We start from the raw sequence: 21,761 nt of genomic DNA, 5'->3' as shown, positions 1-21,761 counted from the left end.
TTTTTGTCCTCTTGGTTACATATATTTCTAATTATGTTATTTTATTGATATTGTAAAGGAATTGTTAATATCCTATTTGGACTGGTTTTGCTAGTATATAGAAATATTTTGTGTGTTGACTATATTTACAAATGTACTAGATCTATTTGTTAGTCTATCTAACAGGCTTTGTTGTGGATTCCTTAAAGTCTTCTCTTTTTTAAAATTATATCATCTGAAAGCAGAAATTATTTTTTTTCCTTTCTAATTTGGATAACTTTTCTTTTCATGCCTAATTATTCTGGCTAGAACTTCATGCACTATACTACGTAAAAATAACAAAATCCAGCATCCTTGTCTTGTTCTTCAACTTGGAGAGAAAGCTGTGACATTTTATATTAACAGAAATGCCAGTCCCAAGTAGTTTCTCTACTTTGTTTTGGTTTTGTTAAGTTTTTATTTAAATTCCATTTAGTGGAATACTTAGGTGGCTCAGTGGTAGAGCTTCTGCCTTTGGCTCAGGGCAGGATCCCGGGGTCCTGGGATCGAGTGCCACATTGGGCTTCCACAGGGAGCCTGCTTCTCCCTCTGCCTATGTCTCTGCCTCTCTCTCTCTCTCTCTCTCTCTCTTTCCCTCTGTTTCTCATGAATAAATAAAATCTTTTAAAAATATATAAATTCCATTTAGTTGACATACAATATAATGTTAGTTTCAGGTGTACAATATAATGATTCAATGCTTCCCTACAACACCCTGTGCTCATCACACCAAGTGCACTCCTTAATCCCCATCATTTATTTTACCCATCCCCCACCCACTCCCCTGAATCAGTTTGTTCTCCATAGTTAAGTGTCCATTTCTCGGTTTGCCTCCCTCTCTGTTTTTTCCCCTTTGCTCATTTTTTTCTTAAATTCCACATATGAATGAAATCATATGGTATTTGTTTTTCTCTGACTTATTTCACTTAGCATGATATTCTCTAGCTCCATCCCTGTTGTTGCAAATGGCAAGTTTTGATTACTTTTTATGGCTGAGTAATATTTCATTATACACATGCACACACACACACACACACACACACACCACGTCTTCTTTATCTATTCATCAGTCAATGGATACTTAGGCTGTTTCTACAACTTGGCTATTGTATAGAATGCTGCTATAAACATCAGGGTATACGTATCCCTTTAAATTAGTATTTTTGTACACTTTAGGTAAATACTTAATAGTGTAATTGCTGGATTATAGGGTAGTTCTATTTTTAACTTTTTGAGGAAGCTCCATATTGTTTTCCATAGTGGCTGCACCAGCTTGCATTCCCATCAACAGTGCAAGAGGGTTCCCCCTTCTCCACATCCTCTCCAACACCTGTTGCTTCTTGTGTGAGGTGATATCTCATCATAGTTTTGATTTGTCTTTCCCTGATAGTGAGTGATATTGAGCATCTTTTCATATGTCTGATACCCATCTATATCTTCTTTGGGAAAATGTCCATTCATGTCTTCTGCGCAATTATGATTGGATTTTCATTTTGGGGTGTTCAGTTTCATAAGTTCTTTATATACTTTGGATATTAACCCTTTATCAGATATGTCATTTGCAAATACCCATTCTGTGGGTTTCCTTTTATTCTGTCGATTGTTTCTTTTACTGGGCACAAGCTTTTCATTTTGATGAAGTCCCAATAATTTAGTTTTGCTTTTGTTTCCCTTGCTTCTGAAGACATACCTGGAAAGAAGTTACGATGGCCAGTGTTAAAGAAGCTATTGCCTGTGCTCTTCTCTAGGATTTTCATGGTTTCATGTCTCACATTTAGGTCTTTAATCCATATTGAATTTATTTTTTGTGTATGGAGTAAGAGAGTGGGCCAGTTTCATTCTTTTACATGTTGCTGTCCAGTTTTCCCACCACCATTTGTTGAAAAAACTGTCTTTTTTCTATTGGATAGTCTTTCCTGTTTTATAGAAGATTAACTAGCCATCTAGCTGTGGGTTCATTTCTGAGTTTTCTGTTTTATTGATCTATGCATCTGTTTTTGTGTAAGTACCATAATGTTTTGATCACTACATATTTCTAATAGCACTTGAAGTCTGGAATTGTGATGCCTCTGGCTTTGCTTTTCTTTTTCAAGGTTGCTCTGTCTATTTAGGGTCTTTTGTGGTCCCATACAAATTTTGGGATTGTTTGCTCCAGCTCTGTGAGAAATGCTGTTGATATTTTAATAAGGATTACATTAAATGGGTAGCTTGCTTTGAATAGTATAGGCATTTATCAATACTTGTTCTTCCAATCCATGAGCATGGAATGGCTTTCCATTTCTTTGTGTCATCTTTAATTTCTTTTGTCAGTGTTTTATAGTTTTCAAAATACAAATCTTTTTTTTTACCTTCCTATTCTTTTTAAAAAAAATTCAAGTTATTTTTTTATTATTTTTTTTAAAAAAATTCAAGTTATTTAACATAGTGTAGTATTTTATTCAGAAGTAGAATTTAGTGATTCATCACTTACACATAATACCCAATGCTCATCCCAAGTGCCCTCCTTAATTCCCATCACTCACCTAGTTCATCACCCCATCCACCTCCCCTCCAGGAACTAGTGAAATAAATCAGCCAGAGAAAGACGAACATCATATGATTTCACTCATATATGGAATTTAAGAAACAAAACAGATGAACATAGTGGAGGGGAAGGAAAAATAAAGAGAAAAAGAGAAAGAGATGCAAACCATGAGACTTAAATATAGAGAACAAACAGAATGCAGGTCTTTTTACCTCTTTGGTTAGGTTTATTCCTGGGTATCTTATTGTTTTTTGGTGCAATTGTAAATGGGTTTGATTCCTTAATTTCTTTTTCTGCTGCTTCGTTATTGGTGTATAGAAATGCAAAAAAAATCTGTTTGTTCATTTTGTATTGTGTGGCTTTACTGAATCTGTGTATCACTTCTAGCAGTTTTTTGGTGTTTGGGGGGTTTTCTATAGTATCACATCATCTGCAAATAGTGTAAGTTTGACTTCCTTACCAATCTGCATGTTTTTTATTTGCTTTTTGTTGTCTGACTGCTGTGGCTAGGGCAGTGGTGAGAGTGGACATCCCTATTTTGTTACTAGCCACAGAGAAAAAGTTTTCCGTTTTTCCCCATTGAGGATGATATTAGCTATGGATTTTTTTCATATATGGCCTTTATTATGTTGAGATATGTTACTGTGGAGGGTGATTGTCTCAAAGGCATCTGTGGCTCTTTCTTTCTTTTTCATATTCCATTGGAATCTTGATTATTGTTTTATTTTCAGGACACTTATATTGAATTTACTCTTCCACATGTCATATTCTCATTTTACTCCTTTTTATAATATTTGTATTTCCTGAGAGACTGTAAGTGAAGACTATAATTGCTTCCTTGATTCTAAACTTAACAAATCTTTTTTTATGTCTTATTTTTAATTATAGTTGACATATATTAGCTTAAGGTATAGAGAACCTTGATATATGCATTATATGCATATGCATTATGAAATGTTCAGCATGGTAAGTGTAGTTTGTGTCATAAAACAATGTTATTAAGATCTTACTGACTATATTCCCTTTGCTGTACTTTTCATTATCATGACTTATTATTTTATAACTGGACGCTTGTACCTCTTAATCCCCTTCATCAATTTTACCTATTGCTCCCACCCTCACCCCACAAATACTAGTTTGTTCTCTGTTTTTATGAATTTGTTTCTGGATTTTTTTTTATTTGTTTAATTGCTTTGGTTTTTAGATTCTACAGATAAATAAAATCACATGTTGTCTTTCTCTGTCAGACTTATTTTACTTAGCATAATACCCTGTAATCCATCCATGTTATCACAAATAGAAAGATTTAATTCCTTTTTATGGCTGAGTAGTATTCTATTGCATATAAATACCACATCTTCTTTGTCATTCCTCCATCAATGGATGTTTTGATTGTTTCCCTATCTTGGCTATTGTGAATAATGCTGTGGTAAATATAAAAGTACATACATCACTGTTTTCATTTTTCTCAGGTAAATATCCAGAAGTGGAATTGCTGGGTTGTATGGTATTTCTAATTACACTTTTTGAGCAACCTCCATACTGTTTGCTATATAGCGCACCATTTTACTTTCCCATCAATAGTACATGAGGGTTTTCTTATTTGCTCTGCGTCCTCACCAACACTTGTTATTTCTTGTCTTTTTTATAATAGCCATTCTGACTGGTGTGAGGTGATATTTCATCATGGTTTTCACCTGCATTTCCCTGATAATTAATGATGTTGAGCTTTTCATGTGCCTGTTGGCTATATGTAGGTCTTCTTTGGAAAAATGTCTATTCAGATCCTCTGCCCATTTTTAATTGGATTATTTGTTTTGATGTTCTACCCCTTAGTAATATATTTTGATGATCTACCCTATCAGATCATTTGCAAATATCTTGTGGCCTATTGATGGTTTCCTTTACTGTGCAAAAGCTTTTTACTTTGATGTAGTCCCACATGTTTGTTTGTTTTTTTTTTTTCGTTTGTTTCCCTTGTGTGGGAAAACATAATGACAAAAATGTTGCTAAGGGTGATGTCTAAGACTTTACTGCCTACGTATTCCTATAGGAGTTATGTGGTTTCAGGTATCACATTTCACCTTGAATCCATTTTGAGTTTATTTGTGTGTGTGGTATAAGAAAGTGGTCAAAAAATAAAAAATAAAGTGGTCCAGCTTCGTTCTTTTACATGTAGCTACCCAGTTTTCCCAGCATCACTTTTTGAGGAGACTGTCTTTTGCCCATTATATATTCTTGTCTTCTTTGTCATAGATCCATTGGCCCATATACATACGGATTTACTTCTGAACTTTTTATTTTGTTCCATTGACTTACATGCCTATTTTTGTGCCAGTACTATACTGTTTTGATTACTGTAGCTTTCTAGTATGATTTGAAAGCTGGGATTGTAATAGTACCCAGTGTTGTTCTTTTTTCTCCCAAATGTTTCGGTTATTTGAGGTCTTGTGAAATTCCACACAAATTTTAGGATTATTTGTTATGATTCTGTGAAAAATCCTATTGGTGTTTTGATAGGGGTTGCATTGAATATATAAATTGCTGGGGTACCTGGATAGCTCAGTTGGTTCAGCATCCAACTCTTGATTTCAGCTCAGGTCATGATCTCATGGTTGTGGAATCAAGCCCCGGACCAGGATCCACACTTAGCACAGAGTCTGCGTGAGTTTCTCTCCCTCTGCCACTCCCCACCTCATGTTCACTCTATCTTGCTCAAATAAATAAATCTTTAAAAAAGGAATATGTAAATTGCATTGGGTAGTACAAACATTTTAATATTCATTCATTCTATCTATGAGCATGGTGTATCTTTCCAGTAATTTGTGTCATCTTCAATTTCTTTCAACAATATTTTAAGGTTTTCAGAGTACAGATCTTTCACCTTCTAGGTTAAATGTATTCCTAGGTATTTTATTCTTTTTGATATAGTTGTAAATGGAATTGTTCTGTTAATATCTTTCTGTTGCTACTTCATTATTGTGTATAGAAACACAACAGATTTCTGTATATTGAATTTGTATCCTGAAACTTTACTACATTTTTGGTTCGAATAGGTTTAGTTGGAGTTCTTAATGTTTTCTATATATGTGGTATCATGTCACCGGCAAATAGTGATAGTTTTATCTATTCCTTACCATTTTGAATGCTTTCTTTCTTTCTTTCTTTCTTTCTTTCTTTCTTTCTTTCTTCTTTCTTTCTTTCTCTTTCTTCCTTATTTTTCTTATCGTTATATTGCTAGGACTTCCAGTGCTGTATTGAATAATATATGTGAGAGTTGACATCCTTGTTTTGTTCCTAGTCTTGGGAGGAAAGCTTTTAGCTTTTCACCATTGAGTATGATATTTGTTGAGAGTTTGTCATACATGGCCTTTATTATGTTGAGGTATGTTCTCTCTCTACCTATTTGTTCAGAGTTTTCTTCACAAATGGATGTTGAATTTTGTCAAATGCTTTCTATGAAATGTTTGAGATGATCATATGTTTTTTTTTGAGAGTGCACATAACCCTTTGGTGGGAGAGGGGCACAAGGAGAGGGAGAGAGAGCGTCTCAAGCAAGCTCCACACCCAGGACAGAGTCCCACACAGGGCTCAATGTCACCAACTCTGAGATCATGACCTGGGCCAAAATTAGAAGTTGGACACTTACACGACTGAGCCACCCAGTTAGCCCAAGATGATCACATGATATTTATCTTTCATTTTATTAATGTGATGTGTCATGTTGATTGATGTGCATATTTTGAACCTTTTATCCCTGGAATAAATGTCACTTATTGTGGTGAATGATATTTTTAATGTATTTTAAAATTCAGCTTGCTGATATTTTGTTGAGAAATTTTTATCTTTGTTCATCATGGATATTGGTCCATAATACTATAAAAGTATCCGTCTGATTTTAATGTCAGGATGATGCTGGCCTCAGAAAGTGAACTGGGAAGCATTCCTTTCTTTTGTATTTTTTAGGGATAGTTTGAAAAAGTATTAACTCTTCTTTATATGTTTGGTAGACTTCACCTGCGAAGCCTTCTGGTCCTGGATTTTGTTTGTTGAGTTCTTTGATTACAGGTTTAACTTTGTTATTAGTAATCAATCTGTTTAGATTTTCTGTTTCTGCATGATGTAGCCCTGGAAGATTTTATGTTTCTAGGAATGGATCCATTTCTTTACAATTTTCCTTTTTGTTGGCATGGAATTTTTCATAGCAGTCTCTTATAATCCATGGCAATGGAAATATTAGAAACTAATTACAAATTTTCTAATATTAGAAATATTAGAAAAGAAAATATTAGAAAAATCTGCCAACAGTTTCTTCTTGCACATAGATGAGCTGACCAACTATGTTTCATAGGAATGATACAATTAAGTCTTCACTGCCCAGTATGGTAGTCACTAGCCACATGTGATTATGAGGACTTGAAATGTGGATAGACTTTTTTGAGATGTGCTCTAATTGGAATGTATATTCCAGATTGAGAAGATTCATTATGAAAAAAAGGAAAATACCTCATTTATTATTTTTATGTTGATTGCACGTTTGAAATCATATTTTGGTTATATTGGGTTAGATAAAATAAAAGTTAAAATATATTTTAAAAAATTGTTTAGTAAATATGGCTCCCAGCACATTTAAAAAGCACTCATGTGATTCATATTTGAGTCTCCTATTTCCTTTGGACAGAGCTGATATGGACTGATTTCCATTATTTTTTTCACTTAACTTTGTAGCACAGGGACTTTCACATGCCATAAAGAATTCTTCAAGATTATCATGTTTAATATCATTCAATATTTTATCATTTGAATAGTCTGCTTTATACCATAAAAAAACTTTTTTTTTCCTTCTCTTGATGCTCAGTTTTCTTGCTGTGGCATTTCGATTCTGCTCTTCTGTTATTTAGCAAACATGTGATGACTACCAGTTCCCTATTCATTTGTTCCTTGCTTCATTTACTCAATCTTTTTCTTCCTATTTCCTTCTTGTATGGATTTACCAAATACCATTTGGGTCCCTGATAAGCAGCATAATGGAATTAAGACTCATCACCTCTGGGCCAGACTGCACAGGGTCAAATTCTAGCCCTGCCACTTAGTAGTGGATTACTTTAGGCAAGTTATTTCTCTGACATGAGATTTCTCAATTATAACATGAAGTTTATAGCTGTATTGACCTCATATATTGTTTTGAGGATGAAATAGGATGTACTAATACTATAAACCATTTTGGTTTTGTTGGGTTTGGTTTTTTAAGATTTTATTTATTTGAGAGAAAGAGAGAGTGAGAGAGAGAGCACAAGCAGGGGAGGGTCATATGCAGAGGGAGAGGCCAAGTCCCCCATGAACAGGGAGCCAGATGCAGGGCTCAATCCCAGGACCCTGGGATAATGATCTGAGTCAAGGGCAGATGCCTAACCTACTGAGCCACCCAGGTGCCCCACTATAAACCATTTTGAACAATGTCTCACACATTTTAAGTACCATGTAAGTATAAGTCATCAATGTCTGCCACCTAAGAGTCCAGAAGAGAAGACAGGCACTAGACAAGTTAGTGTAATTATGCTAAGCATTAGGAAAGGACAATCTCTGAGAGAGAAATCAATAAATAAGATGCGTTCATTGCCCTCAAGTAGTTCACAGTCTGTTAGGGGAGAGGGGCATTCAAATAAATAATCCTAATACCATTAGCTAAATGCTAATAGGAGTTATGTTGTTCAAAATGCTTCAGCACAAAGTAAGAATGGACAGACTGATGCTGGTGGTTTATAGAGGCAGTATTCTCTGAGCTCAATCTGGAGGGGTGACTTCTTTTTAATTCCCGTCATTTGACCACGTATATGAATTCACAGATGATATTAACTTCAGCTGGTAAAATAAAACACCTTACATTTTCACAAGTTCAGTAGCATTGGAACTCCCTTGCTGCATTTTGGGAAGAAAGCAAGCTCCCAGAGTATTTTCAGTTTATCATAGTTGGAATGGAGGCATGGGGAAATACTTCAGCAAGAAAGGGATTAGCTTTCACAATAGAAGTGGAAACTGAGTACCAGTTTAACACAGGAATTAATTTCTTCTATTGCAGATGCCTAATTATCAACCAAAAATACTAAATACAGTAAGAATGAAACAGTCCACAATTTTATCAAATGAACTAGAAAGCCTTTCCTCACAATGAAAAAAAAAATGACTTCATATGTGAGCACAAGGGAACTGTTGACAGAGAATAAATTTAACTTGGATGGGAAACGCCCTTGCTTTTAGGATAGGAAGAAACAGTGTGACCAGTCAGTTTGATAGAATTACTATTTAGGTGGTTAAATTATCCAGTGTAAACATAATGTTGAGGTGACTCTGTGTTTCTAATTCTTGTTTTCTCTACTGATACGAATGACACTTAACCTTTGTTCAAGCACTGGATTTGTTAAGTTTTATTAGGTGAAAGCAGTTTGACTAAATGCTTGTCTTTGTCCTAGAAAAAATATATCTAGAAAGCTTCCTTAAAGTCATTTGCCCATTTTTGTCCTCTTTCCATACCAAGACCGTCTAATAAGGTTTTTTTTAATTTTTATTTATTTATGATAGTCAGAGAGAGAGAGAGAGAGAGAGAGAGAGAGGCAGAGACACAAGCAGGCTCCATGCACCGGGAGCCCGACGTGGGATTTGATCCCGGGTCTCCAGGATCGCGCCCTGGGCCAAAGGCAGGCGCTAAACCGCTGTGCCACCCAGGGATCCCAACTGTCTAATAAGTTAATTAGTGGTATCTGAGTCTACAGTTAGAAGGAATAGAAACAAGTAGAAGGAATGCCTAGTAATAAAAGTCATAAAGATTTGATTGAAAGTTTGTGATACAGTGTATCTTTAACATTGTTTTGTCAAAAAAATAAAAATTAAAAAATATTGTTTTGTCATTCAATTAATGCTGATGAGGATTTCATTTACTTTTCTCCACCTTGTCATTGGAAACTCAAGATGCTTGTAAATCCAGATTAATGACCACAGCATTTAGATACACCTGTTCAGAAATCTATTTGCTTTAGTGTGTTTTGAAAGGTGGGATGTATTGTGTTTAACTCACTGTACATGTTTCTCTTTTCTTTTCAATTTACAACAATCCCAAAAAGGGTGCAGTAAGGGATATGTTTATTCTATAATGTTTTGTGTTTCCATTTCTTTGTCTACTCATTTTCCAATTTAGTTATAGTGCCAGCTTTGCCATGATTTGTAGTTATAACTTCTTGGTGTTTGGATATATATTTCTATCTGCATGAAAATGCTCTGATTAATGTAGGCTGATACGTTTCAAAATTAAAATTCCATGTTCCTTGCCAGTATTTAATACACTAAAGACATTTTTAATACAATGGCTGCTTGGGACACATACAACTTTCCTTCAAGACAATGCTGAGTGATAAAATACAAGGTACACGTATATAATTTGTCAAACTATATCACCAGTAAATCCTGTGGGTATATGATGTCTCTCTCACCCTCGGGAAACTGAAAGAGAAAGGTCTGGTGGTTCTCAACAGTGGGGGATTTTATCTTAGGGGACATTTAGCAATACCTGGAGACACTTGTACCACAACTGAGGAGTGTGCACTACTGGAATCCAGTGGGCAGAGAGGCCAAGAATGCCACTCAGCATTCTACAATGCACAAGACAGTCCTGCTCTAACAAAGAATCATTTGGCTCAAACTGAAAAAGCCAAGGATGAGAAACCCTGGGGTAGTCTGAAGGATGTAAATCCCTTTGGTATCCTTTAAGTGTGGACATCCATTCTGCTAGCTGGTAGCCCTTTTTGCTGCTACCCACATGACATCTCACTTATTTGATGAGTGTATACCTCTCTGGCTTGCCCTGAGAAATTGTACATGGGCTGAGCTGATTCCACGTACACCTTCACTGGTATATGTACATACGTGTGTGTCTACGTACACACTCACTTTATGAACCCCAATATAAAACCTGTCTCTTGTACCTATGTCTCAGCAGGTGGAAGTTACCATAATCCTTCTGCCTTGCTGATAGCATGCTCCTGCCGTGGTTGGTTCATTGTAGCTTTTTAGTGAACCCATTGAGAGGAGCAATGGGGAAAAGGACAAGTTAAATGGCACCACTGTGAGTAGGCACTTGCTTTCCAACCTAGCTGTGTTTCTTGCCAAGCTTAAGCTCTGTGTGCCCTGGCTTTGAACACCCTTTTCAATGTGGTTCCTGTGGAGATGAGGAGATGTACATTCTCTTTCAAGAGATGCTTTTTCTGGCCTGCCATTCCCAATGGCTTGCAGGACAGAGAAAATACTTTGTTTTACAGATTCAGGAATTCTGTGTTGCAGAGACTAATCCTACAGACTGTGGGGGATATGTCTTCCTCTCCACGTATAGCATATGTCTATTTTCCTTTGAAAAGCACCAGGAGAGCTGCTGAGGTGTTACAGTCTGGGTATTTAGAAAGAAAAAAAGGCAGTAGAAAGGAAGAGCTGTCATGTGGCTGTCTATACTCATTCAAACACCTTAATTTCTGCTCCCAGGTGTCAATCAGTCAACATATAATTACCAAGTATTTACAGCATGCAAGGCATTCAGTGCAACTGTTAATAGAAGAGAGGGGAAAAAAAACACCCTTCAAGTTATCTGAATTCCCCCAAAAAAGGGGGGGAGATAGGGGTATTCAGTGAAATGATGGCAGACAAGAGTGAACTCAAGGAAGGACAGGATTCATAACCAATTAAGTTAATGATACAGATGCAAACGGTCACACGAGAGGCAGCTATACGTGCATGAGAATCTTGCCACCCCCTCCCCCACTGTGGTGCTTGAGGCAGACATAACATGAACTGTACCACTCTTTGCCGCTGTAGCCCGACAGGGCCTCAGAAATCTTTTCAACATAACAATGCAAGTGGTCATAACCACTCATGGGAAATGGACTCTATTTGCCATGCTAAGACTATGAATTTGAAGAAGTCACAGTGGTTTGGATAAAACAGACTAATGGAGAGATGCGATTTTGATAGTGAGAAGGATATTTCTGGTCCAGCCCTGACACCAGTAAAATCATCGTGACAGGAAAGCATTTGGAGAAGATTTCCAAAACATGTGAGCAGGAATCTGGGGCCTCATTAAAATAAGTAGAACAGTCAGAGAAGCTGCTGGTTTGGGAAAAAGAGAGAAGAATGTCATCTTAGAATTATGTGCTTCTACATCTTATCCTCCACCTTCTGGAAGTCTCCTTCACTCCATCTTCTCACTTCTTCCACCTTTCCTTTCCTTGCATTTTTCTTACCGTCTCCTGACATCACCCATCCTGAATACTGCAAATAATGAAAATAGGACTATATGAATAAAGGCAGAGGCCTCTCCTTGTCTTCCTGAAATAGTTTTGTAATTTATTACCAGTTTCAGCTTCTGCAAATGTAATTTTTTATTAGCTTGAGTGATTTCATGTCTCAGTTCATTGATAATAATTATAATGATGGTAAATATTCATAGCTACCATTTAGTGGGTGCATCCCATGTGCTGGGTGTACATGCATAATTTTCTTTCTTCTTCAGAACGACTCTTGGAGGATAGACAGTATCAACATCCTTCTTTTACAAAAGAGACTTAGTTATGTAACTTGCCCAAGACAGCCCAACTTGGAGAAACCACGGAGCTGCTTGGCTCTGAAGCAAACTATTCAGAGTCCATGCTATTAATAATAATGCTATTCACACTAGTAAAGAAAGGTTATTAAAATAAATGATTTGTTGGGATGAAAAATACAGATGTATTTAGGGAACAGAGAGAAATTGAAGTCTTTTGTGTATGTATATGGGAATATATGGAATAATGTGTAAGAATGTGTGTGTGTGTGTGTGTGTGTGTGTGTTGTTCTTCATGTCGTCCTCAGAGTTCTAAAAGGGAAAAAAACAGCCATAAATCTGCTAGATGAAGGAAACACTCGGGTATCCCTGTCTGGATCAGTGTGAGAAACACATAACTGACAATTAGGAGATGAACAAACATCCAGGGAGATGTGAGTTTGTTCAGCTTCAGAGGCCATTATTTGTTCAGGTACATTATGGTTTCTGAAAAACTGTTCCAGACATGATCCTGGCCACCTATCCTTTCTCTTCCAAAGGCTTTGAAAGACACAGTATTCATCTGTTCTCATATCATAGTTGTGGCTCATTAAATACCTCCTGCAGAAGACATACACATACCTCTGTTTCCCTCTGTGCAAGAATGAACGTGCAGATAAGGAAAAGTCATTCGACACCTTCCCCAGCAATCATGGTGTTGTTAGCAGATATTGCTTGTCAAGCTTCGCTCAGTCACTGCTAGCACATACTCTGTCACAGTTTGAATGGCTCTGGGAGCCCTTCTGATGTCTGGAAGTAGAACACTCGTACTGTCGGGTGGAGGGGGGGGCGGTTACTCTGTCAACAGGACAGCTACATTACCAAGTCTAATTACACACTTTTTTTTTTAAAGGAAAATGTCCACATAACATGTTGGAAATAGAAGTCAAAGTATAACAGGAAAGAGAGGCTTTTAATTAAATAATGTCAGTTACCTTTTACCGTCAGCTCATAGTTTAATTCAAGCACTCTTGTTGTGAGAACAGTGGGCCAAGAATCCTTCTTCTGGAGTCCTGGGGGAATACAATCATTCTTGTCCAGCGCTGGCCAGATTCTGTTTGGGGGCCATTCCCATTGCTTTAATTAGGGGAAAATTCTGATGTTGTAAATTCATAGTGTGTCACTCTTAATTTCTCTACAATCCATCACACTCTGTGCCTGTGTGTGGCAGCCCTTTTTAATAAAGGATTTTGCAGAGCACCTGCTGTGGCAAAAACATTTTATCATCTTTGCTAGCTCCAGGAGTTCTAGCATTATGTCATGTTTGACTCTAAAAAAAATATTATTATAAACCCTGGAATTAGAAACCCAACAATGGAGCTCGCTGATTGCAATTGCCCGTGAAGCTATCACATTTTGAAGAATAAAATTTGGTAAGTTTTCATTTTAATCAAAAACTATAACAGGACCAGGGGTGCTTGTCTGAAACGAATAATTTCCACATTTCTGGATGCTATCGGATAATGGCTCTCTCATCCATGAATTAATTATAAAGCTAGCAATACTCTAAGAATATCAGATTGCATCCCCATACTTTCTTTTAATGATAACTTTATGTTTCATCAACTCAGAGCTTAAGGGATGGAAGTGAAGAGCATTCAAGAGCCAATTTTTAAAACATCTCTCTAGCTGTAGCACCTGGGAAGATCATCAAGGGCTTGCTCTGTCCCCAGCATCATCCTAGTGTAATTGGCTCATTGAAGAGTCTCAAACTATTAGGGTAACTTTTAGGGAAAAACTTTTTCCTAATAATAGCCTTCAAGAAGCAAACGTAAAATCACTCCCACTCTTTCCCAGCTGAATACCATCCCTAACATTTCAGCCCAATTCCACAATTTTTAGGTGGTTTTGTTGTTGTTGTTTTGTTTTGTTTGTTTTGTTTTGTTTTCCTTACTCCAATGGTCTCTTTAGGATTTGTACTAAGATTGAATCCTGGTTGTTTTTAAATGTTGTTCTCATCTGTTTTTCCCTTTTGCCCCATTGTGTCCAGTCCTGAATCTCACCAACATTAAGAAAGAATCTCCTGTCTCTAACCTCTCCCCAACCCATGAGGGGAGTAGTTCAGTCACTCAGAAGCTTTAAAAGTGACTTTTCCTGGAGGACTGTTGACTCTAAGGAGAATAAGTACCTCTCATCACTCACCCAGTAAGAGAAGTAGAGGCAGGAGCTCTTCCTACTGTCCTTCTCTTACTAATGTGGTGGCGAGGCTGAGGGGGGGAGGATGGGCTAGTTATTCTGCATGGTGCCCTTAAGCAAGTGCAACATGGAGGTAGCTGCCCCCTTCATTCTAGCTTTAGAACACAGTATATTTCCAGACTTTTCTTCAGCTGTCAACCGTAGCCACAATTCTGTAACCACAAGGATGTCCTCCTGGGTCCCAGTCATCCAAGTTCTCTTTACATATGTTCTCCTCAGCAAATTAATAATAATTTTCTGAAGTAGATTTGTCATCTCCATTTGAAGGATGTGGTGGTTTGCAAAGGTAGCATACTATAGTGTCTATGCCATAGCGGTTAAATGGGCAATGCAGTATCAGTCATGGGTTCAAGTTATAGGTTCTGTACATTCAAATTCTTCAGTAGATCTGGAGGTCAAATGCAAGTTTGAGATCTACTACTGACCCCTTCTCATTTTCTATGTACTAGTTCTTAGTCTTCACTTCTACTCTCCGGGTCTCTCCCTTATCTGAATCTTTATTGCATAAATCATATTACTCCCCAAAATCTTATTACTTCTCAGATTCAAGCCTTTGCTTATGTTGTTCATGGCCCTTAAAAGTTCTTCCTTCCTCCATCTTTATCCAATTCCTTCAGATGAAATTCAATCCTTAAGTTATTTGGGAAAGACTTACTTAATGGTGACTTATATTAGCGAGGATAGGTTGGGTTTTGCTGCGGAAACAAACAAACCTGAAATATAAGGTGCTAATAACACAGGTTATTTCATACTCATATAAGATGTGTGTTATAGGTGGCTGAAGGCTGGGCTTCAGAGTTCCTTCACTTAGAAGCACAGAGTGTCCAGCATCTATAGCAGCTCTGTCTAGTAAATCTTTATGTGATGAAGGAAATGGTCAGCATCTACACTGCCAAAACTGGTACCCACTAGTCACAGGTTGCAATTGAATATTTGAAATGTGGTTACTCTAACCAAGGAACTAAAGTTTTGATTATATTGAATTTTAATTAATTTGAATTTCAATAGGCACATTTGGCCACTGGCTGCTATAGTATCCAGGTCCAGAACATCATGTGTTGCTAGGCGAGAGAGAAACATGGATACTTAAACACTGGTCCTTCAAATCTTCTCCCCAGAAGTAATCATCATCAAGCCACCTTGCATTTAATCAGCTACAGTAAGTCCTATGTTCATTTTCAGCTTCCAGAGGCTCCATTCCATCTTGTCCTTGTTGGAAGACAGAAAAAATTACCACTAAGCAACAGTAATGAATTGTATACCACTGCTGTTTAGCATTCTGGATATTCAGTGCAGAATGAAATAAATATGTGCCTTGCCCTCATAGAGCTTAGAATCTAATGAGGGGCAGGGATGGAGATGATCATTAAAAATACATTGTTACATCCCTTGGGACAGAATAACTGCTTGTAAATAAAAACTTGTAATTTATATAGGGAAGGATGACGGTCATCTGTGAACAAGTGACCTGAATGATGAATATGAAGTGGTTCAAAGCGTGGTAAAGAGTATTTGAGACAAAAAACATGGGTGAAGTCTCTGGATTTGGAAAGTGCTTGGTGATACCTTCTCAGAAGGCGTGTGAGGTCAGATGCCTGAGTGGTTCAGCAGTTGAGCATCTGCCTTCACCTCAGGTGGTGATCCCAGTATTGAGTCCTACATCAGGCTCCCTGCAGGGAGCCTGCTTCTCCCTCTGCCTATGTCTCTGCCTCTCTCTCTCTCATGAATAAATAAGAAAAAAATCTAAAGAAGGCTTGTGAGGTCAGGTGAAGGCCTAGGGAGGTAAATGGCACAGTGGATGTAGACAGAGTGAGGGCCATGTCCTACAGTGTTGTACACTGAAGTGGTTCAGAGTAGACCCTGGTAAGGAGGAATGACAGTTTTCTGCAAGGAGAGACATGATCTGCTAAATAGTTTTGAAAGGTCATTCAATCTGCTCTTTGGACAGTTCATTTAGAAAGAGACAGGAGAAAAGTGGGGAATACCCCCTGTATTGGTTAATTCTATATAATCTGACTGGGCTAAAGGATGTCCAGAGAGCAGATAAAACATTATTTCTGGGTGTGTCTAGGAGAGATTAGTGCTTGAGTCAGTAGAATGAAGAAAGTGCCCTCACCACTATGGGTGGGTGTCATCTAATCTGTTAAGGACCTGAATAGAACCAAAAAGTGGAAGAAGGGCAGATTGCTTTCTATTTGAGCTGAGACCTCCACCTTCTCCTACCTTGGGACATCAAGTGTGGCCTTTGGACCTTCAGACACAGACTAAATATCATCACTGGTTTTCTGGTTCTCCAGCTTGCAGACAACAGATCATGGGACTTTCCCTATTGAGAACCCTGACTAATCCATCCCTCTGTGAGAAAGAATTATATATTAGTAATCTGTTATTATGCAGCAAAAAAGATGCACACATAGGGCTTTAAACAACATTCATTTATTATCTCAGTTTTAGTGAGTCAGGAGTCCCTGCATGGCTTAACAGAGTCTTCTGCTCAAGGTCTAACCAGACTGTAATCCAGGTGTTGGTCAAATCGTATTTTCTAGAACTCAGAGTCCTCTACCAACCTCACATGGTTGTTTGAAGAATTCAGTTCTAATTGTAGGACTAAGGTCCCTATTTTCTTAATAGGTGCCAGCTGGAGGTCATTCTAAATGGCTGCTGTCCTTGCTATGTGGTTCTCCCACAAAGTGCCACCTTATTCCTTCAACATGAACATAAGAAGGAATCTCTTCAAAACAATCCACTGTTTTACCTAATTAAGTCAGGCCCACCCAGGATAACCTCCCTTTTGATTAACTCAAAACCCATAGAATTTGAGTCTTAATTACATCTACAAAATCCCTTTACCTTTGACATATAATGTAATCACAGGAGTAATATCCTGTGAACCTATTCATAGGTTCTGTTCATACACAAAGGGAGGAGATTACACAGGGTGTGTACACCAGAGGGAAGAAATCTCTGGATGGGGGTGAGGGGGTGCCATCTTAAAATTCAGCCTACCACAACTTGTGGTTGTCCAGACTCACATAGCATTTAACTTCCCAGAACCTCCCACAACAGTTGTCTGTACTTAAAGGGAAATGGGCAAGAAGTAGGCAGTTATTTCCCCCCACCCAAAGAACCAGTTCATTCGTGTGGGTCACAAGAAACCATTGACTATCACTTAGGGGCAACTTAATTTGATCACCAATTCAGCTCTGACAGCCTAATTTGGCCTGCCCAGATTCACAAGAGACCGGTCAGAAAACCAGAATGACATCGGTATCATGTAGCACAATTGTGTAGCTGCCAAACAAACCAGAACAGTTGTGTTGTCTGAAGAACATGCAGAAAGTATTTAAGAGAGTTTTGGAATCAGAGAAGATTCAATATGGTCAAGTTGTTCAACTTCTCTTAGACTTAGTTTCTTCACCTTTAAAATGGGGTTTATTTTAATTATTATATAGCATCATTTGTGAAGAATAAATGAGATAACGTGTCAAACCTTAACACTGGACCTGGCACCAGAGAAGCTTGCAACCACCAGTGGCTGCTATTATCCTCTTATCCTCCTCACCAGACACAGCCAAAGCCAGATAAGTACTTGTTGCTGTAATGCGGTTGAAGGCTGGCAGCTTGGGAAGCTATCCAGGTTTCATCCCAGGAGAGGTACCAGAGCTGAAGCGAACAGGCTCACTGGTCTGTCACTAAGCCACTGTGGGCCATCATTTCCAAGTCTGTTAAACCAAGATAACTTCCCCCTCTGTCTCCTCTCACTGATGAAGTTTGTGGCAGCAATTCAAGGCTCTCGGGGAAAAAAATGTGCTATGGGATAATCATATGGTGATAAATACCTTGCATCCTGTCTGTTATTCCCTCCCAGAGCATAAAGGTATTCTTGCAGTCTGACTAACGTGTCTTGGTAACAGAACCTCCTTGAGCAATCTATCATTCCATTACTTTATGGCTGGGATTTGATTATTTATTCATTTGGACTCTGCTACAGACTGCTTCATGCTGCTGAGCAGCAAGTAATCAATTAGCACTCAATTTTCCTGTTGTCACACCTGTATGTTGGAATGGGCACAGTTTCCCTGCCCTGCACCTCTGAACCTCAGGAGTATTCTTGGAATCTTGAAGTCTCAATACTTGCCAAATATTTTCTAACACAGAATTTCGTATGTTCTCAGCTAAATATGACACACCTTGGTTTGTTTTTTTGTAATTGATTTGCAGGGTTTTACTCTGAACACAGATGCAACTCATTCAAATCCATGCATGAGGATGTTTTGGTTTAGGATGAGATTATTATGTTGTCTCAGATTGATAATGTGTCAAATGTCAATATTCAAGTTTCTGCTAATGTAGACATGGGTTGGTAAAAAAGCAAAACAAAACACAGGAATGTGTTTTCATATCCATGTTTCAGAACTGAAGACATTAAAGAAGAAAGAATTGTTTCTTGCAAATAAACTCATTACAGGTTGGTTGATTAGAATCTCACGATATGAGTAAAGTGCATGAAATCAAATTATTGCCTGGAATTATGCAGAAAAAATAGCACAAAAGCACACAGAAAGTAATATTGATAAAAATATCCTGTTTAATAAATCACACTGCCAAAAACAACCATCTAGGCCAGAGGTTAGTAAACATGGTCCAGCCCACTGTTTTTGTATATAAAGTTTCACTGGAATATAGTCACACTCACTTGCTTTCATATTTTCTGCAGCTGTTTTCTCAATTCAAATGCAGAATTGAATAGCTTTTTTTTTAAGATTATGTTTGTTTATTCATGAGAGACACAGGGGGAGAGAGGCAGAGACACAGGCAGAGGGAGAAGCAGGCTCCATGCAGGGAACCTGATGTGGGACTTGATCCCAAGACTCCAGTATCACGCCCCAGGCCAAAGGCAGATGCTTAACCTCTGAGCCACCCAGGCGTCCCCCAGAATTGAGTAGTTGTAATAAAGACCATATGTCCTCCAGAAACCTAAGACAGTATTTGGCCATTTACTGAAAACATTTTCTGGCCCTTAATCTAGAACATTAGTTATTCAATTGCCTTGTTAAATATAATTTTATACAAAATACATTTAGAATATAGCTTCACATTTAAATTGCAAAAGTCAATTCAGATAAAAAGTGGGTCAACAGGAGACTGGTGCACCTAACAAAAGAATCCCAAAATATGTGAAGCCAAAACTAAAGGAATAAATAGATCATTAAATGATAATAGCTGGAGAATTACATATCCTATTTTCACTAATGGATAAAACAAATTAACAAGGAAATAGAAGACTGAAACAACACTATGCACCAACTAAACTATAGACATCTATAGAACACTTTACCCAACAACAGTAAAATATACTAGGAGTGTACATGAAAACATCTATATAAATTATATGTTAGGCAATAAAACAAATCTTGAAAATGTTAAAAGAATTGAAATTAATATAAACCATGTTCCCTAACCACAATGGAATTAAATTATAAATTACTAGCAGAAAGAAATTTGGGGAATAAATATGTGGATATTAAACAGCATACTTCTGAATAACCAAGTGGTCAAAGATGAAATCACAAGGGAAATTAGAAAGTAGTTTGAGATGAATAAAAATGAAAATACAACATACCAAAACTTACAGGGCACAGCTAACACAGTCCCCAGGGGAAAACTTATAGGTGTAAACACCTATATTTTTAAAAAGATCTCAAATTAGTAAGCTAAACTTAACACCTTAAAGAAAATAAAATGAACTAATACCACTACAAACGAGGGAAGGAAATAATAATGATGAGAGTCAAGGGACACCTGGGTGGCTCAGCAGTTGAGCATCTGCTTTCAGCTCAGGGTGTGACCCCAGGGTCCAGGGAATGAGTCTGGCATCAGGCTACCCGCAGAGAGCCTCCTTCTCCTCTACCTATGTCTCTGCCTCTCTCTCTCTCTCTCCCTCTCTCTCTCTCCCTCTCTTTCTCGCATGAATAAAGAAATAAAATGTTTTTTTAAAAAAGATGAGAGTCAAAATAAATGAAATAGAGAGTAGGAATAAAAACATAGAGGAAGTCAAAACTAAAAGTTCACTCTTCAAACACTTTTCCAAAGAAGACATCCAGATGGTTAACAGACACACAAAAAGATACTCAACATCACTCATCAGGGAAATATAAATCAAAACCATGATGAGATATCACCTCACACCTGTCAGAATGGCTAAAAATAACAAGAAACAACAAGTGATGGCAAGGATGCAGAGAAAGGGGAACCCTCTTGCACTGTTGGTGGGAATGCAAACTGATGCAGCCACTCTGGAGAGCAAAAGGTTAAAAATAGAACTGCCCTATGATCTAGGAATTGCACTATTAGGTATTTACCCAAAGGATACAAAAATACAGATTTGAAGGGATACATGTACCTGATCTTTATAGCAGCATTGTCAACAACAGCCAGACTATTGAGAGTCCCCAAATGTCCATCGACTGATGAATGGACAAAGAAGATGTGGTGTATATACACAGAAAGAGAATGTAATATTACTCAGGTATCAAAACAAAAAACTTGGCATTTGCAATGACATGGATGGAGTTAGAGCATATTATGCTAAGCGAAATAGGTAAGTTAGAGAAAGACAAATACCATATGATCTCACTCAGAGGTGAAATTTAAGGAACAAAACAGATGAACATATAGGAAAGAAGTAAAAAAAGGGGGGGGAGAGAGAAACAAGCCCTAAGAAACTCTTAACAAAAGAGAACAAACTGAGAGTTGACGGAGGGATAGTAGGTGGGGAATGGGCTAGATGAGTGATGAGTATTAAGGACAGCATTTGTTATGATGGGCGCTGTGTGTTGATTGTAAGTGAAGGATCACTGATTCTACTCCAGAAACCAATAGTGCACTGTATGTTAACTACTTAACATTTAATTTTTTTAAAAAGTTGATTCTTTGGACAGTCAGCAAAGTTGACAAATCTTTAAACTGACCAAGAACCAAAAACACTAAAATTATTAAAATTATGAATAAAAGAAGGAACATTACATGAACTTGAAATAAATAAAAAGAATTTTAACAGAATGCTATGAACATTATATGTCAACATATTAACTAACCTACATTAAATAGAAAAATTCCTAGATAGAAACATACTAGTGGAACTAATTCAAAAAGAAATAGAATATAGACCTCATTAGGCCTATAATAAGTAAAGTGATTTAGTGTTCAGAAAAACATACACAGTAAAAAGCCAACTTGCAAATAGCTTGAAAATACTATGAAATGCAAATACTATGAAATGATTAAAGAATAATTAATACTAAAACATCTCAAATTCCTCCCAGAAAGAAGAAAGGAAGGAATTCTTTCCAATTCATTCTATCAGGTCAGAATTATCTTGATACCAAAATTGAACAAAAATAT

This window comes from Nyctereutes procyonoides, unplaced genomic scaffold (genome assembly GCF_905146905.1).
Source record: "Nyctereutes procyonoides isolate TBG_1078 unplaced genomic scaffold, NYPRO_anot_genome, whole genome shotgun sequence".
In the NCBI taxonomy this organism is placed as follows: Eukaryota; Metazoa; Chordata; class Mammalia; order Carnivora; family Canidae; genus Nyctereutes; species Nyctereutes procyonoides.
Note: the sequence above shows the minus strand (reverse complement) of the source record.